The 19,334-nt window shown below is 37.2% G+C and overlaps 1 pseudogene; it reads left to right on the top strand.

Moving 5' to 3' along the window:
- Positions 1–10,005: 10,005 nt before the first annotated feature.
- Positions 10,006–10,497, top strand: LOC107500698 (annotated as a pseudogene).
- Positions 10,498–19,334: the final 8,837 nt, after the last annotated feature.

Here is a 19,334-nt window from a genome sequence, read left to right as displayed (position 1 = left end):
TTTCCCATATGCCCTGTGAAGCTTGTGACTGATTGGCCTGCTGCTCTCACTCACTGCTATTTTCCAAAAGGTAAACTCCGACGAGTTCCTTCCCTTGGTAGGCATGATGAGCATCACCTAATGTTGAGGAAAACCCAGTGGAGGGGAGAGAAAATGAATGGAGGGATGGAGCAGGGAAGGAAAGGTCAGATGGGGTCTGAATTCCTTAGCTTTCCTCTGGAGCGGGGACCAAGACCACCATTGGTTTTACACCAGCTAAAACCCAAGCACCGTCTTTTGACCCTCCCAACACCCCTGCAGGCTATTGGGCCATCACTATTTCATAAATGTGGGATTACTTGTCTCCACAGTTGTGTTGCGTTAGCAAGGAGACAAGAGGATTCCTTGGCACTTGAATTCTGAGGGAATATTCTGGTTGTGGCACCATAGTTGACCATTAAGTAGAGTCCAGAGGAGACCAGCCTCCTCCTCCCTTTCCCCAGGGGAATAACACCCTCCACGAAAAGAGAACACTGTTCTAAGGGATCAGAAAGATGTTATGGGTTAGCTGCCACATGTGTGCTCTGTTTCATGGGGACATAAATGGAGATCAGGGTCTCCAACAATGCCTAGGAGTATGCCAGGTAGGTTCTGTGAGCAAGGAACAGGAAAGTGGGGTGGTTTCTGTCAGGACACCTGTGAACGGACAGTGGCAAATCCTTGTGGGTCATTCTCCCTCCCACACACCTGTTAAATCAGCTCATTAAGTCCTGTGAAAAATCCTAGTGAAGCTTTTGTTGAAATTTTATTATACTGACTGATCAGTTTGAGGACACATGACAACTCTAGGATACTTAGAATTTCTGCGTACAAACACAATATATCTCTCCACTTTTTAAAGACTTTATAATGACTTTCAATAGAATAGCATACATTTTCATATTAAGGTCTTACATTTTAAAATTTTATTTCTACATCCATATCTTTGTGGGCTATCATAAATGAAATCTTTTAATAGCATTTTCTAACAATTGTTTTGGTACAAAATACTATGAGCGTTAATATACAGTCTTGTATTTAACAACAATGTTAGGTTCTATTACTATATCTGGTAATGAACCCATAGCATCTTTGTGTTTTCTAGGTAAACAATCATAACACTTGCAGTAATGGCAGCGCTGTTCTTTCCTGTGCTTTCGTTTGTCTTATTGCTCTGACTGGAATATCCTGTACAGTATAAATGGAAATGTTGGGTGCCGGGCATCCTTGTTCCTATTTTTAAAGGCAGTTCTTCTGACATTTCACATTTAAGTAGGATTTTTTTTCCATACATTTCTGGCAAATATCTTTTATTAGACTAAGAATTTTTTTATTGATTTCTAGTTTACCGAGAATTTTCACCATGGAATTTTTTTCGAACTTATCAAATGATGTTTTTGCTTCATTGAGCTAATTATGTTATTTTTCTTTAATTATGAAAGTGATAAATTAAGTTATTTGTTATCAAATTATTTTTTTTGCTTTCATTGAGAACTATATTGTCACTTCTCTATTGAAGTGTTGAATTATATTATTTAATTGTATAATGTTTAATCATTGCGTTCTGTAATAACGTCAACTTAGTCATAAGTATTATCTTTTTTATAGAATGCAGTACTTTACTTAAACATTTTGCATCTGTGTCCCTGGTAGAGATTGATCTGATTTTCCTTCTCTTTATCTGGTTTGTCATCAGAGTTAGATCAACTCATCGAAAAGGGATCTCTTTCTCTGTAAGGGTTTGCATAAAACAGAAATTGTCTGTCCTTAGGGAATTATCTGTGGGTCCAGGGCATTGGGGAGTCTGTTCACACCAACAGTCTAGGTTCAGATCCTGGAAGTTCTCCCTTTTGCATGATCCTGGACAGTTTATTTAACTTCTGCATGCCTCTTAACTCACCTGAGGATTGGAATAGCAAGGTGGAATCACTGTGACAGTTAAATAAGTTAATACATGTAAGCCAATGAAAGCAATGCCTGACACAGCAATTGTACATAAGGAAAAGCCATTTTGCATCTTAAAATAACTCGCTGGGAGAGTAGAAAGATTCATTTGTGGAAAAAGTTTTAAATACTTATTCAGTTTATTTAATGACAAAATTGACAGGAATTTTTCCACTGTTCCATTTCTTCTCCCTTCAATCTTAATCATTTGCAGTTCTTTAAAAATGTGTCCATCTCACCTAAGTTTTCAAGTTCATATTTTCTTTTATTGAAAGTTTTAATTCTTTGCTACATCTATAATTATATAACATTTTTCATTCTTAATACTGGTTATATTATTTCTGTTTTCCTCCATCATTTTTGTCTAAGGCTTTTCTACTTTATTGGTCTTTCCAACAATAAACTTTTGAGTATGTTGATTTTCTCTATTTCATTAGTTGTTACTCATATCTTTATTACTCCCCTAATTTCTGGGCTTAATCTATGATCCCTTTTCTAACATCTTAAGTTCTATGGTTAGCTTTTTAATTTTCAGTGTTCCTTCTTTTCTAATTTAGATATATAAAAGACACATTGACATTGCACTTTAGATACTTCATCAGCTATATTCCTTTGGACTGAAGATCAGAATATAATTTATTTTATTATTTATTCTTTTATCATTGAGTAATAGAGGTTTTTGAGTTTCAATTTTTATTTATTCTTTGACTCATGAGTTATTTATACATTTAAAAAATATTTATAGTAGTTTTGGAGGGCTGCTACCATGGTAGTATTATTGATTTATAACTAAATCTCGCTCTGGTCAGAGATTGAAATCTGAACAATAAAGAAATACTCAGGTGAACTCCAGATGATAGAATTTTTATTCTGAAGGCTCACAATGTGGACCCTAAGAAAGAAGATACCTACCAAGAAAGAGTCCTGGTGGCTAACTGGGCTCAAATTTTAAAATCAGAGCCTGGCAGCCATTTCTACACAGGTGCTTCTCACACAAACTGCCCTTGGGGGAGAAGCCTGCACTGAACTACCTGCCTGTATCTTGTTCCCAATCCCTTAGCCTGTTCCTGTCATTTGAGCTAGCCCATATAAAGGAGTTCCTGGAATCACATTTCAACAAATAGGACTGAGGCTTTCCCCAGCCAATAGGAGCTAGGCAGCTCTATCCCCTTCAATATCTTCATGGACCAACTATAGCGGCTCCATTCCTGCAAATCAGGACAGTGACTTTTGGACCAAGCAAACTGTGAGGATTTTGAGTCCTTATTTGCATAAGGATGGACCAATCAGAGAACAGGGGGAGGACTTCTGTCTGTTTAAGTCGGCTCCTCTCTGGCATGGGTAGTGCGCTAACCCTTTTCACAAAAGACTGTTTCCCTAGCTGGAGCTGGAACACTGCAGGAGTCTCCCCAGAGCAGAGAAGAGCAGGCAGTGCAGAATGGAGCAGATCTGTCTAGTGAGAGATGGGCCTTGCCCCAGGGCCACCACACAGCCATGCTGCTTCATAATTGAGCTGTTCTACAGCTGTGCTGTTCTCACCATTGTGCTGTATCACAAGTAAGTTATTTGCACTGAATAGTTTCCTTCTTCATTGCACCCCAAATTGTTTTTTTTTGTTGGTGTTTAATTGATACAAATGATCATTGGTTGGCAAGAGAAAACTAGGCAATTCTGGATAAGTCCCCATCATTTCCCAGGTCATAGGGGTGGCTCCAGTCCCACAGTCCTCCAAGACCTCCTCCATCACTATGTCTTTGCTTTCCATTTACTTCCTCCTCCCCACAAGCACTTCCTTCTCATCTGCCCTACACCACACTCTCTGAACTTGGAATCCAATTGGCTCCTTGTGATACTATCTCACACAGTGGTTGGACCAAGCCTGCGTAATGCATTGACTGCTGGTCTTGCTTCACCTGGACTAGGCTAGATTCTGATCCTATCTGTGGTGCCTTAGATGGCAGGACCCCAGATTAAAAAGCATGAATCTTGTTCCCAATCCCTTAGCCTTAGATTTCCAGGGGCCCTGACCATGACAACAGTCAGTCCTCGGGGCACTGGGCCACCTGTGCTCTGGTGGGAGTCTATCTCTGTGGACAAGGCAGAGCTCTGGGATGACTGAGCACAAACCCCTGCCATCAGCTCCCTGGTTTCTACTCCAAGAAGCTAAAACCTCAGAACATGGGGCATTCTCAATGCACGAAGAACACCCCATTCCTGCACACAAGAAAAAATACTTTTTCCTACAGGGAGAATGGTGTTACTATTACTCAAATTACTATATTATGTTAGAGGAGAAAATGGCCGAAGTGCTTCAGATTTGTAGAATAAAAACCAGGGAGCAGGACTCTATTGTTTTGGTTCCTCTTCAAACCACACCAGTTTTGCAGTGAGGAAAGGGGGGAATAACAGAGCTGGAAACTTATGATTCCATTTAATAGACAATGTGGGCTCTCTCTCCTCCCCATGAGAGATGGACACAGGCCCATGGTGGACACATGGCTGCAGTCCCCATCTTCTAGACAGCAGGTGCTTCCTTTCCATTCTGTTGATTGACACTTTCACAAGTGATACCTGCTCGAGCAACTCAGTTTCTGCGCCTGGAAATTGACATTATAGTGCAGCTTGCCATGAGAATCTAAGAGAAGAAAAGGACACTATTTGCTTTGAAAAATTCCCACCATGATATTAGCCTGACCTTTTTTATGTTGATATGTGGAGCATCTTAACAAGAAACCATGTTAGAGGAAGAAGCTAAATCTTTATTCCAGATATTTAGCTTTCCTTGATGTGTTCAGTTTAGAATGGGTCAACTTTAGATAAGAGTTAATAAGATGTTTCTGGTCTGAAATGACATCATCATAGGAAGAACCACTGGCTTCTGGTTATAGTGAAAAATATTCAATTTTCTCTGAAAGGTCATTTTTCTTCCTGGAAGAATTTATATTTTGTGATGACATTTCATTATGGCCCAAAGAATATCTGTTTAAACTTCAAAATTTTTCTCTTCTTACACTTTATCAGAAAGAGGAGATTGATTTATCTCTTATGTGTAATTAATAGATTTAGTAGAGTATCTTATAATTATTTAATGAACACTGCTTAAATTATTGCTTGTTTAGACAGAGAGGCAACCACCACATGCTGTCCCATTAAAGTTCCTTTTGCCATTTAGCGAAATAGGTCAACACAGAAAAGCTATATATGTGGCTAATCTCTAAAAAATACAGACCAAGTCACATCATTTCTATCAACTTAAAAAAAAAACAACTATTCCTGTCTTTGGTTGCAAAGGGGGAAATGTTAATGGCATTTCCTTGTCAGGAGCAGAATCTTGTGGGATTAAGCAAAAATGAACTTGGCAATAATCAATATTTCAACGCAGAAGGAGACTGGGTTTGATTTAATCTCTGGTATCTAACTGAGAAGACATAATCCCATTAGTGCTTTTTGCCCTGAGAGGAACAGGAGGCAGAGACGTACTGGAAACAGAGGGAATGTCACTGCCTAATTGAGCCAAAGTGGAGCCAGAGAGACAGAGTAGCACTCCTCCCTCTCACTAATTGATCAGAGCCAGGCAATGTAGGGTACTGAACATAATTATCCAGCACATTTACAAAATAAACTTTAAGCCTTTAAAAATAAACTTTTTCAATCCAAACACACACACAGTAAAATGTATCTATTTTAAGTACAGTGTTGGATAGGTTTGGTAAATGTATATATTGTGTATCTATCCTCATAATCATGGTATACAATGTTTCTCTTGCCCCCAAATTCCCTTGTGCTCCTTTGTGGTACCCTTCCAAGCCCAAACCCAGGCAACCACTAATCCACTGTCTGTCATGACAGTTTAGATTTGCTTTTTTCCTAGAACTTCATACAAATGGAATCATGCAGTATATATACTTTTGTGTCTCACTTATTTTGCTCAAAATACTGTTTTTGTGATCCATCCATGTTATTCCTTTATCAATAGTAATTCATTTTTATTTACAAGTAGATGCTTAGGTTTTTTCCAGTGTTTGGCTATCATTGTTGCTTCAAACATTAGTGTACAACTTTCTATATGGGCATATGTTTTCATATTCTTATAGCGTTTGTTTACCTTTATATGAAACTTCCGAACTAAATCCCAATTTTTCCAAATTCTAGCCAACGTTCAATACTGTTAATTTTTTTTAAATTATCCATTCTGGTGTGTGAGTGGTGATATCTCATTATGGTTGTGATTTGTTTTTTTCCTAATGAATAATAAACATCTTTTCATGTGTGCATTGATTATTCACATATCTTTTTTTAAATCAGAATTTTAACAAATAGAGCATTACTAAAACTCAAAGAATTAAAATTTCTTTATTTAGCAAATGGATCAGATAGACCAGTGGTATCTTTATACATATTTTATTCATGTAGACTATGATATAAAGTACATTTTTAATTTCTTATATGTATTATTAATACATTGTATTGCTTAAGAACCAACTGTAATTGATGCTTCTTCATCAGCTCTGCTCTTTGGCTAATTTCCAAAATAAAATGGTGGAATCACCAAATCAAGGTTTATCCTGTTACTGTCACATCATGATCAGAACAGGTCTTTCATAGCATTATGCTGTATCATGGCTGGCCAATGTTAGCTATACTATGACAATTATTTATCAGCATGGGACTAAAACAGAAACTAATTCGAATTTTAAATTTTCAATTTTTTTCTTTTTTTTTAATTCCATTTTATTAGTTTTAAGTATATAGTACATTGGTTAGACATTTACATAGTGTATAAAACGATCCTTGTAATCGCTCTCTTTCTCCTTTGGCTATCATCTGATAGACTTCCTCTACAAGTCACTCAGAGGAATGGCTGGCACAAATATAGATTGCGTTAATAGCAGTCTTGGTGATAAAAGTTTTACTCTGCAGAAATAGTCATAACATCCTCACAGTTGTTTTCAGGTGTCCGTCACCATGAATCTGTTTCATAGCCTGATCAACATTGTAAAGTGGCTCCTTTTTTTTCTTTGCACCATCCCATTTTTTTGCCTTTGCCTCGCCACAGCTGTAACTGCTGTGATAACAGCCTGCTTGAACCAAGAGCCCAAAACACTTGGTCCCATGGAACCTCTGCTCCCTTCCTCAGGCAATCTTTCACTTGTGAACATGTGGCTGCTCAGTCAGAGAGTACTTCATCTCCCTAATCTGGAAGCAGCAGCAGGGAGGTCCCTTCACTCACTGATGCTTCCCACCTTCCTGTTAACACCAATGACCCCAACAAGAGCTATCTGCAAGGGGTGTCACTGGCCTGTGCACTAGGCTGGGTGACAATTTCAACTCACTGCTCACCTATCACACACTTTAATGACACCACCACAGCCCATTCATCAACAATATCACCAATGTTGAGATAATGGCCTTTTGACAGGATTTGGGTTTGCTGGGCTTTTAAATTGACCCTGGATTCCAGGGACAAACCTACTGAATGTTTGTTAACATAAAAAGCTGACTTTCCATGCCCAAGTTTATATTTCTACCAGGTACAAGGTCTGGAAGCACCACATTAATATGTCGCCATGCAAAATATAGAACCAGTCTTGGAATTCCATGATCTTTCTATGAGGTATCATATTTGTTCCTCCATGGATCCAGTCCAACAAGAGAGGAACATTTCACAGCCTGTCCCACTGTCCTGTTCCAGAATTATGACATCGTTAGTCTCTCAAAGAAAACAATCCTTACTCTATACATAAGAAATACAAACACCCTACACCCAGGAAGACTTATTGCATCAGAATCGTCAAAACCAAGCAATTTTGAACTATGAACCACTGGTTTCCTGGTGCTTCTAAAATCTAGATGTTTTATTTGTTTATTTATTTATGCCTTACATATTAAGACATACTTGTTATCTACTTATCACTCCCAGTTTTACAGGATAAATGAGCTCATAGAAAAAAGCTGAACCACACAAGAGTTCCCAGTGACAGGACACAGACAATGGCCTGGGATCCTCCTACTGATGGCTCTGTTTATAGATTTATAGAGAAACTCTCCCACTCATGGCAACTCAAGGCATTTCCCTTGCTGTTTCTATCCACTCCAGTATGATGTCACATCATTGCTCTGTTCTTACTAATTCCAGCACTAAACTTTACCATCACAGTTCTCTCCTGTCAGCCCTTTCCCCTGGGCACTGTAGAAAGACACATATTTCAAGAACAGGCTCAGAGTCAAACGGAGTATTCTCTCATAGAACCTATTGCGCATTCTTATGCACCACATGTCCTTGTTGCCAGAACAAGGGAGCATTCTTTCTCTTTGGATGTCATGAATCTCTCTAATTTCTTTCCAGCCCAACCTGGTGCTACTCTAGATCAACAGAAGAGTCTCTTGTGTTAATCTAATCTGTGCTGTGTCAGATGAATCCTGCCTCCCTTTACATTGCAAAGTTGCCTCTCCTATTGAGAGTTTCCTTCCCCCTGAACCTGGGCACCCCCCGAGACTTGTCTGACTGATGGAGTATGGGAGGACTGACACTGTGTGAGTTCTAGAGCCTCAAGATAGCCTTCAGATCCCACCTTCACCCTCTATCAACTTTGGGCCCACTGCATTGTGAAGAGGCTTGGACCAACCTCCAAGATAATAAGAGGCCCTTGTAGGACATTGCAGCAACTTATACCACTTGCTGTCCTGGACCCCCTGCTCCAGTACAGCCATCAGTGACTAAAGCACATATGTGAGCCTTGGAGACCCAACATAAGAACTTCCCTGGCAGGCAGTCCTCAGATTGCAAGAAGTAAATAATTGTGAGTTACAGCCACTAAGTATTGAAGGGTAGTTAATTACCTTTTCATACACAAAGAGTTCTCAAGTTGTCTGCTCTCTATTACTCTGGACTCCTGACCTACTTAAAAAGGTTCTAGGATGGGAATTAAGTGTCAGTCTCTGAAGTTATTGTTATAAAGTCATTTGAGATGTTTCATGTCATCAGTTGATGAAAGGGAGACTCAGGGTCAACTAGAGCTGCCATTTCATATATAACAAAATAAATAAAAGCTCTCAGTTTTTGCATATGTGAAGCAGATGTGAGAGACCAAAAATAAGTTTTCCTCCTACTCATTAGAAAGTCCTTCTGGCTGGACTAATAATCAAATTAACATGAAATAGATTAATAGGAGAAAGGAACCAAATTTATTATGTATGACATAAAGGTGTCCCATAAGAATAAGAGACCTGGGACAGCTTGGACATTTGAGGCTTATTAGTAAACCTACACTGACACATCCTGACTAAGTTGGAGGGGGGTGTGGTTTGGGACTTCAAAGATCAAAAAGATAATTCACATGGGGATGAAAAAGCAAGTGTTTGATAAACAGATGCTTGCTGGGCCATCTTTAACAATGGGACAGAAAGTATTTTGCTCAAACAGGCCAGTCTAGGTTCCCCCCTGTGTATCATACTTAGTTCATATTAAATTATAGTTACCTGTGATGATATCACCCGTCCTCCGTTAGTTCCTCTATTATAATTCCATTTGGGCAGTTAGGGGGAAGATTCTTTCTGAGCCTTTTGTTTCTTAAAAATAGCCAACTTAAAATAGTCAATATTTAGGACAGTGACTTCTGTATGGCACTATAATGGTGAATACATGTCATTATATTTCTGTCAAGAACAATTGAATGTACACCAAAAAAATGTAAAGTGTGCAATATAAACTGTGGACTTTGGGTGATGTGTCAGTGTAGGTTTACTAATTATAACAAATGCACCATTATGTAAACAGATGTTCATAATGGAGGAGTCTGTGCATGTGGGGGCAGAGGTACATAAGAACTCTCCATGCTTTTGCGCAATTTGACTGTGAACCTAAAACTGTTATAAAAAAGTAAGGTCTATTTAAGAAAGGAGGAAATTTGGAAGAGGAGAAGGAGAAGGCAGAGGAGAAGGAGAAGAAAGAGAAGAAGGAAAAGGAGAAGGAGAAAGAAAAGAAGGAGAAGGAGAAGGAGAGGAGGAGGAGTGAGAGAAAGAGGAAAAGGAAGGGTCACCATCATGAATGACACAGTAACTATCTTGACCAAGAAGTTCATGACCAATAGACTACTTCAGCAGAAACAAATGGCCATCAACATCCTTCATCTTGGAAAGGCAATAGTACCTTAATACAGAAAATCATGAAAAACTAGCCAAAATGTACAAGACCACACCAGATGTCATCTCTGTATTTGGATTATGAATCCATATTAGTGGTGGCAAGACAACTGGCTTTGGAACAGTTTGTGATTCCTTGGATTATGCAAAGAAAACTAACCCAAACATATACTTGCAAGACATAGTCTGTATGAGAAGAAAAAGACCTCAAGAACACAGTGAAAGGAACAGAAGAACAGAATGAAGAAAGTTAGGGGGACTGCAAAGGCCAATGTTAGTGCTGGCAAAAGTGAAGTTGAGATTGAACAACAAGAATATAAATTTGTCAGTAACATTGTGGTGACTGAGCAGATTTTTCATGAGAGGATTAATAAACTAAGAACTTTTATGTGAGAAAAAAGAGGAAGAGGAACAAGAAAGAGCTCAAATCAATAACTTAAACTTTCACCTTAAGAAACTTTTTAAAAAGGGAATAAACATAACTGAAAGCTAGCAGAAGGAAACAAACAATAAAGACTAGAGTGGTAATAAATAAAACAGAGAATAAAAAAAATACAGAAAATAATGAAACCAAAAGTTAGTTCTTTGAAAAAAAAATCAATAAAATTGACAAACGTTTAGCTAAATTGCCTAGAAAAAAAAAGAGAGAAGATTAAAATTACCACAATCAAAAATGAAACAGAAGACATAACAATTGACCTCATAGAAAAACTTAAAAAGAACTTTAAGGGAATATTATGAAATATTGTAAGCCAAAAGGTCAGATAACCTAAATGAAATAAACTATTTTCTAGAAAAACACAAACTGAAACTGATCCAAGAAGAAAGAGAAAATCTGAATAAACCAGAATTAAATAGATTGAATTAGTAAACAAAACCTTCCTACAAAAAAAATCCCCAGCTCAGATGGCTTCAGTGATTAATTCCACCAATATTTAAAGAAGAATTAGGAGAAGAAAAAAATGGCATAGATGATAGAGGCTCTGTTCATCCCTCTGGCGACTAAACCAAAGTTGTGATGGAAACAAGGAGCAAACAGCAAGGAAAAATTTCCTGGGATCTAGATGAATAAGCCATACAACTAGAGAGAAATCTAAGAAATTACCCTGCAATAGGACAAGGTAGGATGGGGCTAGGATGCAGGGCTGCCTGGTCCTGAGCAGCTGGGTGGGATGGAGGCTGTGAAGCAGCAGATGCCTCTTAAAGGGACTGTGCCCACAAGTGGACTTTCATGGTGACGGACCTGCTCACACTGAGCACTGGTGCCAATTTGGCTGCACGCAAGGGGCACCAGGGACTTACAGGGGGACACTGAGTTGTTGGAGTGAGGACCTAGGCAAGACTCTTTTGTACAGAAGGGCCTGCAATATCCATTGTTCCTCTGTTGAGCCCTCCCCTGTCCTAGTGTGCAGACACAGAGCCGCCATAGCCGAGACATCATCAAACTGGATAACAGAGGTCACTCATCCCAGAGAATTCCCGAAAACTCTGCCTCCCCCAACTCATGGCCCCACCTAAGCTGCATCCAGGTGTGTCTTCAGCAAGTCAGGTGTTCCTTGCTGAGCAGCTCCTAGACTCACACTGGAGCCAGCTGGCCTCGGTTTCTGCTGTGGCCTTTTGAGGCAAATATAAGCACAGCACCTATTGGGTGCTTGCTGAATCTTAACAAGTGGCCCTGAGGGGTAGAAACTTGGGCTAAATTTTGCCTGCAGCTTAGCCTCTCTCAGAACTGTACCACTGGACACCGACTACACAAATACACACTAGTAAGACTGGGAGACTTAGGAGCTTTGCTTAGTACGTAAAAACAGACACAGAAAATCAGCCAAAATGGGAAGACAAAGAAGCAGAAGCCATATGAGAGGACAGAACAGAGATTCAGGAATAATGGGGTCAAGTAACCTAACAGATACAGAGTTCAAAACACTGGATATAAAGATGATCAATGAACTTTTGAGGAGTGTAAACGAATTCAGTGAGAACTCAACGAAGAGAAAAAAACATAAAAATGGAAATGGAAATTATAAAAAGGAACCAGTCTGAAATGAAGAACACATTATCTGAGATGAGAAGTATAATAAATGGAATAAACAACATGAATAAAGAAAAAGATCGAATGACCTATATAGAGGAAGGGAATGGCAAAAAAAAAAAAGCCAAGACTATAAAAATAATTTAAAGAGACTTTGAGATACTATTAAAGGTCAAAATATCCATCTCATCAGTGTGCCAGAAGGAAAATAATATGTTGAACAGCTATTTGAAGAAATAATGATGGAAAACTTTCCTCACCTGGTGAAGGAAATAGACATACAACCCCAGGAAGCTCAAAGAATCCCAAAAACTAGGAATCCAAAGAGGCCTACACCGAGACACATCATAACTAAAATGCCAAAGTTTAAATACAAAGAGAATCTTAAAAGCAGTAAGAGAAAAGCAGATGGTTACCTATAAGGGAGCATCCATAAAACAGGCAGCTCATTTCTCAAAAGAAACTATGCAGGACAGAGGGCTTGGCAAAAATTTAAAAAATATATATATTTGACGTGATGAAGACCCAGACTCTACAACCAAGAATACATTATTCAGCAAAGCTATCAGTTAGAGTCAAAGAACAGATAAAGACCTTCCCAGACAAAAATAAACTGAAGGAATTTATCATCACAAAGCCAGTATTACAGGAAATGTTGGAGGGACTTTTTTAAGAAGAAAAAACATGAATCAAAAACAGGAATAAAGAATGGTAACAACTACATTCCTATCAATAAGTACTTTAAATGGAAAAGAATTAAGTGTTCCAACCAAAAGATAGAGTGGCTGAATGGATAAGAAAACAAGACCCCTACATACTGCCTATAAGAGACTCACTTCAGATTAAAAGACACACGCAGACTAAATGGAAGGGGATGGAAAAAGATATTGCCTTGATGGACCTAGAAGGTATTTAAGTCATACAGAGAAAGATAAATACTATATGATTTCTAAGGAATAAAAAGAACAAACTAATGAAAAACAGACCCACAAATATAGTGGACAATTTGGTGACAAGGAGAGAGGGGCTGGGATTTGGGAGAATAGGGTGAAGGGTTAAAGAAGTACAAATTAGTAGTTGATAGATGGTCACGAGGATGGGGAGCATGGCATAGGGAATGCAATTTGAATAAATACGTTGGCTAGGTGGAGGGTCAGGGGAGGGAGGGAGTAATTGGGGGAATTGATTTATTAACTATATAGATGTCCAATCAATGTACTGTATACTTTAAACTAATTAAAATAAATAAATTTAAAATTTTTTTTAAGAATAGTCAAATTCCGAAAGAAAAATTTTAGGGTGGCAAATTCTGCTTCCCTTCATGGATGATAGTAGTAAACTTGAGGTCATCTAAAATGGAGAACCTGGGATATTTGGCTAAAAGCAGAAGAGGAATTCAGATCTTGTTTTATTTCTCTATTATTCTTAATTGGGAAATGCACCTTAAAAATTTTACACATAGAGATGACTTAACATAGAAGCAACCATCTGTCTTTACCTAACCTCTTCCTTTTCCTACACCTTATTCTGATTTCTATTCTGTTTTAAATTTTCCAAAGAAAGCCCAAACCAGACAAAAGAAAACAAACCAAACAAACAAAAAACCACTCCTAATCAGCTACTGAATACTGAAATAACAAATACCTTTAAAGAATCCACTTATTCATTTATTTTAACAGATACATTTTTAGCGTGCTTCTATTCTGAGTGATACAGTCTGTTGAAATAGTTTTGAATAATATCTGCTTTCTGTCCTCAAGAATCTGACAGTCTAGTTGGGGAAACACCATTAAAATAGTCTGAGAGGATGGCATCAGAAGTAAGCAGCATGATGGGTCCCCTTGATCTCTCCACTGGAAATTACAACAGGTTGAACAACTATAATCCAACAAAGGATTCCCAGCCAGTATACAAACATCCCTGAAAGATCTGTTCATCAAAACATCTAAAACTCGGCAAATCAGGATAAACAGGAGAAGGGAAGGGAGAAGAGCAGAGATGGGTGCCACAGATGCAGCCACTGAGGATCTATAGAAGGGGAAATCAGGTTGTTGTGTACACTATTTGTACCCCCAAGCATTCCTGCCTGAGTGATTAGAATATATGTTTGAACCCAGCTGGGGCTGAGATTAAATACAGAAGTACAACAGCTGCGATCTCCCAGCTGCTACTGATAGGCAGAAAACAAAGCTACTAAGCCTGGCACCTCCCCCCCATTCTCCCAGAGCTCGTCTCCCTCTCACTCTCTCAGAGCTAGGAGCAGGACCCAGAAGAAACTGTAGAAGTGAGTGTTGGGCTACAAAGAAGAGTATTTACAGATCTGTGAACTGAAGAGACAGCTCATGAGTGGCAAATGCACTCAGTGGCTAAGGCCAGTAACAGGGGTAGAGATACAGAGGTGAAGCAGCTGTGGTCTGGCAGTCGTCATTACTGGAAGGAGAACAAAGCCCAGAACATACCAATGGCCTCTCCCAACCCACCCTGCCCCCACCCCTCCAGGCTAATGAGTGCACTTGGTACACCTCAGGCAGCATGCTGAGACTTCAGGGGTTCAAAACCCCACTGCCCACCATACTCTCTCATATTGCTAAAGCCCCAAGATCGAAGTGACCTGGTCACATAGGAGACACTGACCTCCCAGGAGATACAAGGCACTTTTCACCATCCTGTAGAGATCCAAGAAGCCTGAGCAGTGCAAGAGGCTTGTATTTCCTTCAAGCACCATCTACCTAAAAAGAAAAAAAAAATCTCTTCTTATCAATCTGCTAAAGAGGCATCACTCTTAGTAAACTAAAAAATAAAAGCAAAATTTATTCCCATAAATGCCAAGGCAGAGACATAATCCATTATCAAACACCATGAAGGTTAAGGTATCAAGGCAGCTCAGGAAAAAATAAATAACTCCAGAAAGTAAACTTAAAAACATGGAAATATGTGATTTAAATGACAGAGAATTCAAGATTGCTGTCTTTAAAAAATCTCAGGGAGAATGAAGAAAACTAGATAGGCAATTTATTGAACTCAGAAATAAAATAAATGAACAAAAGAAAAATACTTTACCAAAGAGAATGAAACTTTAAGAAGAACCAAATAGAAATTCCAGAGCTAAAGAATTCAACAAAAGAGATGAAGAATAAAATAGCAAGCTTAAGATTTAAAGCTGACCAGATGGAGGAAAGAATTAGTGATATTGAAGATAGAAATCTGCAAATGATGCAGATGGAATAAGAGAGAGACTTGAGGGTAAAAAGGAAAGAAAAAACTCTACAAGAACTATCTGACTCTATCAGATATAAAAATAATGGGTATACTTGAAGAAGAAGAGAGGGTAAAGGAAACAGAGTGTCTATTCAAACAAATAGTTGATGAGAACTTCTCAAACCTATGGGAAGAAATAGATCCTCAAATCCAAAAAGTCTCAATCCAAAAAGTCCTTCTCTAAGGTGCATTATATTAAAACTGTCAAAAATTAATAACGAAGAAAGAAAGCATTCTCAAGGCAGCCAGGGGAAAGAAGACAGTAACCTATAAAGGAAATCTTATTAGGTTATCATCAAAATTTTCAGCAGCAATTCTATAAGCTAGGAAGAAGTGAAATCAAATATTTAATCTATTGAAAGAGAGAAATTTCCAGCTAAGAATTATATATCCAGCAAAGTTATCCTTTAGATATGAAGGGCAAATAAAGACTTTTCCAGACATACAGAAGCTAAGGGAGTTTTCTACCTCAAGGCCTGCATTACAGGAAATACTAAAGGAGGTTATTTCACCTGAAACAAAAAGACAAAAAGATACAAAACGTTGAATAAGATGACAAACAGACAGAAGCAAAAAATTTCAACCCTTATTTGGAATAGGGTATTATACACTTAAATATTACATATTGGTTAAAGGAGGTAAAAACATTTTAAAAAGAGAAGAAAAAGACAATAGCTACTGCAACTTGGAAGTAAACTCAAAACATAAATAGGAATAATTTGTGAAAACAAAAACATGAAAAAGGAGGGGGTAAATGTCTGACTTTGCAGAAGAAAAGGTCTACTGTATATACAACACTTTATTTTACATACTCTTAATAGTAACTACACACACACATATACATAATCCATAACTAAGATAGATAATATAAAAAGTATATACAACAAAGGAAAAAATTATACAATATTGCCAAACTAAAATAACAGACAATAATACAAGGGCAAAGAAACAATGGAGACACCAAGCTACCAGAAAACAAAAGATAAAAAGGCTATAGAAAATCTTCATATATTAATAATTACTCTAATGTAAATGGATTGAATTCACCAATCAAAAAGCACAAAGTAGCAAATTAGATTTTAAAAAACCCAACCCTATGCTATCTTCAAGAGAGACATCTCAGTTTCAAAGACAAATACAGATTCAAAGTGAAAGGGTTGTGCGCACTTTGGCAGCACATACACGAAGTGAAAGGGTGAAAAATGATGCTCCAAGCAAATGACACCCAGAGAGGAGCAGGTGTAGCCATACTTATATCTGACATGATAGACTTCAAGATAAAAAAAAAGGTAACAAAGGGCAAAGATGTACATTTCATAATGATAAAAGGGACAATACATCAAGAAGGCATAACACTTACCAATACATATGCTCCCAACTACTAACAGAACTAAAGAGAGAAACTGACAAAAACACAATTATATTGGGAAACCAAACACTCCATTGACAGCTAAGAACAGATCATCCGAACAGAAAATTCAGTAAGGAAATATCAGCATTAAATGTCACATTAAACCAAATGAATATAATTGAAAGTTACAGAGCCTTTCCTGATAAAACATCAGATTTTATTTTCTTCTTTAGTGCACATGGAACATTCTCAAGGATATACCATATGTTGGGACACAAAACTAGCCTCAAAAAATTTAAGAAGATTGAAATCATACCATATTTTCTGACAACAATACATTAAAATTGGAGGTCAACTGCAAAAATAAAGCAGAAAAGAAACCATAAATATCTGCAAATTAAACAACATGCTACTAAAAAACAACTGAGTCAAGGAAGACATAAAAGAAGATATCAAAAAATACATAGAAACAATAAAAATAGAAATTTAACATATCAAGTTTTTAAATACAGCAAGTGGTAATAGAAGAAAGTTTATACTATTATAGGCCTATCTCGAGAAACAAGAAAAATCCTAAATAAACAACTTAACATTACATCTTAAGGAAGTGAAAAAAGAACAAATGAAGCCCCAAGTCAGCAGAAGGAAAAAAATAATAAAAATAAAAGCAGAATTAAATAAATTTGAGGGGACAAAAAGACAATGGAAATAAATGCAAAAAAAAAAGCTGGTTTTTAAAAGATCAATAAAACTGACAACCTCCTGGGTATACTCAATAAGAAAAAAAAGACACAAATAAAATCAAAAATGAAAGAGAAGTTATAATGGATACCACATAAATACAAAGAATTATACAAAAATATTCTGGGAGACTATATGCAACAAATTTCAATAACCAGAAAGAACAGACAAGTTCTTAGACATCTATAATCTTTCTAGATTGAATCAGGAAAAATTTGCAGAATCTAAATAGACTGATCAACAGAAAGAAAATTGAAACAATCATCAGAAACCTCCCAAAAAGTAAAAGTCAGGTACCAGATGATTTCACTAGTGAATTCTACCAAACATTCAAAGATGATTTAATACTTGTTGTTCTCAACCTCTTCAAAAACATGAAAAAGGCAATACTTTCTAATTCATTTTATGAGACCAACATTACCCTGATACCAAAACCTGATAAGAATAATACATGTTTAAAAAAAAAAAAACTGCAGACCAGTATCTCTGGTAAATACAGATGCATAACCTAAACAAAATACTAGAAAATTGAATGCAAAAATACATTTAACAGATTATACATCACAATCAAGTGGGGTTGATTCCAGGGCCTCGAAATTGGTCCAGCATAAGCATTCAATCAATGTAACATACTATATAAATAAAATAAAGATATGATCATATCAATAGATGCAGGTAAAAACATTTGATGATACAACATCCATTTATGATTAAAACACTTAATAAATTGTGTATAAAAGGAAAGTACCTCAACTATCTTTTAAGTTTCATATATTTATTTATTTTTATTAATTTAATGGCATAACATTAATACAATTATATAATTTTCAAGTATACATTATAATTGGACACCAATATATTCTACTTTGCGTTTACCACCCAAAGTTGTTTCTTTCACCTACCATATATTTGACCCCCTTTACCCTATCTATCTACCCACTCCATCCCCCACTCCCTACCCTCTAGTAACCACTAGTTTATAGTCTTTTCCATGAGTCTCTGTTTTCCTGTTCATCACTTGCTTTTAGGTTTATATAAGTGATACCATATGATTTTCAACTTTTCAGTCTGGCTTATTTCGCTTAGCATGATTATCTCAAGGTCCATCCATGTGTTGCAAATGGCAGTATTTCATCTCTTATGCTTGAGTAATATTCCATTGTATATATGTACCACAGCTTGAACTTGGGGTGGTGAACACACAATGCAGTATACAGATAATGTATATAGACTTGTACACTTGAAATCTATATAATTTTATTAGCCAATGTCTCCCCAATATATTCAATAAAAAAATCCTCCAAAAACAAGTCTGAGAACTGTTTTTGCTGCTATCATTTATGTAGTAAAAGGTACAGGAGAAGAATTCAGCCTTCAGGGAGGTCAGGGAAAAGCTTCCTGGGGAATTTATAAATAAATTGAGTCATTCAATTCTAACAATATATCAAAGTAAAGGCTTGCCAGGTGAGATAATCACACACGAAGAAAGAAAGAAAGAAAGAAAGAAAGAAAGAAAGAAAGAAAGAAAGAAAGAAAGAAAGAAAGAAGAAGAAAGAGAGAAAGAGAGAAAGAGAGAAAGAGAAAGAAAGAAAGAGAAAGAAAAGAAAAGAAAAGAAAAGAAAAGAAAAGAAAAGAAAAGAAAAGAAAGAAAAGAAAAGAAAAGAAAAGAAAAGAAAAGAAAAAAGAAGAGCCTAGGGAGGGAGAGAGGGAGCTAGGGATAGATAATAGATAGATGATGCTGATAGATGGAGGGGGGGGGGGATCTACAGACAGACAGATTTTAGAGTTAGCTTTTAGTTTATGGTGCTAGTAGGACAGAGGAAAGTCATGGGGTTGGAGAAGTACCAG

Source organism: Rousettus aegyptiacus, unplaced genomic scaffold, assembly GCF_014176215.1.
Source record: "Rousettus aegyptiacus isolate mRouAeg1 unplaced genomic scaffold, mRouAeg1.p scaffold_m13_p_12, whole genome shotgun sequence".
Taxonomy (NCBI): Eukaryota; Metazoa; Chordata; class Mammalia; order Chiroptera; family Pteropodidae; genus Rousettus; species Rousettus aegyptiacus.
This window is presented reverse-complemented; position numbering and strand designations above follow the sequence as displayed.